Below are 3,223 nucleotides of genomic sequence, written 5' to 3'. Positions count from 1 at the left end.
AGAGTAGAACTGTGCCCCACAGGGTTCTCAGTGGATGATGTTTCATAAATAGATCCCACTCATGGTGCCCCCGTGTGTGTCAGAGGAGAACTGTCCCCACAGGGTTCTTTGTGGATAGTTTTTCATAAATAGATCATCAGATCTTTCTTCTGAGGTGCTGCTGGGGGTACTCTAACCTTCAAACAACCTGTGAGCAGGAGAGCACTTACTTGTTTTCAACCAGGACTCCCGTCAAGGGCACGCCTTCTCCTCAGTGGGCTCTGTCCTCTCTGTTGAAGGCAGACTGTGCTGAGGGGACACAATGGGGCCCTGTTACCAGCTGGCCCTTCCTCTTGAAGGCCTGGCAAGAGAGGAAGTCTCCTGGTGGCAGCTGGAGTCCTGGAGGGTCTCTCCTTTGACCCTCATTTCAGCTTTGTGCTGTGGACTTGGTGGGGATCCTGGCTGCAGAGCAGGACCACGCCCCGTGACCGCTGATACTGAGCCTGCTCTGTCCGCTCACCTGGGAGGTTCCACCTGAGCCCTCAGACCCCCAAGGATGGCTCTCCAGCCTCTGGTTCTCACTGACCAAGCTCCCTCTTGGCTGGCAGTTGGTCCTTTCTCTCCAAGCATGGACATGCACAGAGATTCAATGAGTCTGGATCTCTCTTGGGGAGACTGGCTGCATCTTGATCACGGGCTGCACTTATTTTGGGGCATGATTCACAGAGCTTGACAAGTAACAGGGAAGGAGCCTTTTAAAAAGTGACTCTGTTGGGTTGGGATTAACTAACTGAGCCAGTCAGCCCACCTGGGGACCCCTGAGGAGCAAGGCAAGTCACCTCAGGTTCTGCAGAGCTGGCCCTGGAGCTGGGCACTTGTCCTGATGTCCTTGTCCTGATATCCAGCAGGAAGCACAATCTCCGTGGCTGTCTGGTTGGTGGAGGTATCTGCTCCCATCAGCAGGTCACCTGCAGAGACTCTGGAACTCATTGAACTCATTCCAGCATCGATTCTGGGAGCACATGGTGTAACCATTAATATAGTTCCTGTTCAATGAGGCCAGGGGGCTCATTTTTCACGTTTTCCTCCCTCCGTGGACTTGTCACTTGTGTGCTCAAAGTGCCCTGTTCTGATGTAATATGAACAGGTAAACGTGAGCATCATTGATCTGCAGAATGGTAGGGAACCCCATTAGATGAGGGGGCGTGGTGGGTGAAGGAGTGTGTTCAGCTTTCCCAAACCTCCAACTGAGGTAGAATTAAGTTGGCTTTTGTCTCCTAAGAGCTGTCAGTTCTCTGGGACACTAATTTCTGTGTCGCCTTTGGGATGGTCCCAGTGGGGACATCAAGATGGGGAGCAGCCTTACAGGGTTCAGAGTGGGTTAGGAGGGTGGGGGTGGTGATGGACAGAACTACCAATGGTGGACTTGTTCCCACAACTCTGCTTATGTGGTCAGCCCTCAGCGACACCCCTGCCCCCCTCCATCTCCACCTTGTCCTCTCCCACTGCCTCATAGACTGTACTCTGTCCCGCTCTAGCTTTACCCCCAACACTATCCTAGGTACACACTTGCTGTTGTTGTTGTTGTGATACATCAAATGTGCTTGCTTGTATCCATTTGGATTGCTTTTTTTTTTTTTTTTTCATGAACCAGAACTTTCTCTACTTCCTTTTTGAATTTATTTACTTTAAATTTTCAAAAAATGTGATTTGAGTGAAAGTTTACATAGAAAGTTTGATTTTTATTCAAGAATTCATGTACATTTTGTTCTGTGACGTTGCTTGCACTCCTCACAATGTAACAGCACTCTTCCCACTTCTGCCCCGTGTCTCCCGTTTCCATCTGTCCTTCCTTCCTACCCTTGGGTTACTGCTCCTCTCACAGAACTGTCTGCTGTTTGTCTGAGAGCTGAGTCATGGAAGTGAGGTCAGTTCCAGGCCTGGAGAGTGACCCAAGGCCAGAGTTTCGGGGTTCCATCTGTCTCTATCTGATCAGTAAGCTTGCTCTTTTAAATCTATGTATAAATGATTTTGAGTTTTGTTCCACCTTTTTCTCCCACTCTGTCCAGGACCTTGTAATGGGCGTGTTTCAGAGCGGTTGGTAGTGGTAGCTGGGCATCCTCTGGGTTTTGTGGTTTCAGAGCTGTGTGTTGCGCCTTTCCGTTGGATTCATCGTTTCCAAGCGACTTCCATTGTCTCTAGTCTTCTTTCCTCCGGATGGGGACAGACCAACAGTTGCACCTTAGATAGCCAATCACAAGCTTTTAAATCTTAATTGCTACTCACCTAAGTAGGACGTAGAACACTGTCTTTGGGGACGGCGTTATGACATCTGACCTTGGTGTCTTCCATTCAAGGTCTGAGTTTGAGTCAGGATGTGGGACCAGTGGGTCTAAGATGCCTCTATCCTGTTCTGTGGAGGGACTCAATGATGGCTGAGAGCTGAGCACGGGCTGATTCCCGACCTGCTGGCATTGAGTCCATTCTGACTCAGATGATCCGATAGCATAGAGTAGAAGTGCTTTGTAGGGTTCAGAGGGTCTTCATCTTTACACAATCAGATGGCCTCATCTTTCTTCCCAGGGCCAGCTGGTGGGTTTGAAGGCTGACCTTGTGGTTAGCAGTCCAACACTGAACCCATTGTACCAACAGGGCTCCTCACAACAACATTGGTGGTGGTTGAGTCCAGTTGGTTCCGACTCACAGGGACCCTGTTTAGTGTTCCTGAGATTGTCTATCTTCATGGGAGCAGACAGCCTCACTTTTCCCTCAAGTAGCGGCTGGTGGGTTTGAAACACCAGCTTTGTGTTCAGCAGCCCAGTTTGTAATCCAGTGAGCCACCGGGGTTCTTTATGTGCAGATTAAAGGAGCTCAGACCCTTGTAAACTGCCCCCTAAGTGGTCTCCTGCTTCTGTCCTGAGATGAGGGTCTCTTAATCTCCTCTGTGGACCCAACACTAAGCTCCGTTTTATCTGGAGACCACAGGCAGGTCAGTTCCCCAGATGACCCTCTACTGAGGAGCATCAAGGTCAAAGGTCGCTGACTGGGTGACAGCTACCTGTGTGATCTAGGAACTGAGAAGCAGACGGGGGCGGGGGGGGCTTTCTAAAGTAGATCATCTGGCTGCAAGACTCTCCACTGAGTTGACTCCCCATGGAGTGGGGTGTGACACCCCCATTAATCTGCTGCTAAAACACTCAAAACCCAAGCACTGCTGTCAGATCCACAGTGGCCCTGCAGCCTA

This window comes from Chrysochloris asiatica, unplaced genomic scaffold (assembly GCF_000296735.1).
Source record: "Chrysochloris asiatica unplaced genomic scaffold, ChrAsi1.0 scaffold00105, whole genome shotgun sequence".
NCBI lineage: Eukaryota > Metazoa > Chordata > Mammalia > Afrosoricida > Chrysochloridae > Chrysochloris > Chrysochloris asiatica.
Note: the sequence above shows the minus strand (reverse complement) of the source record.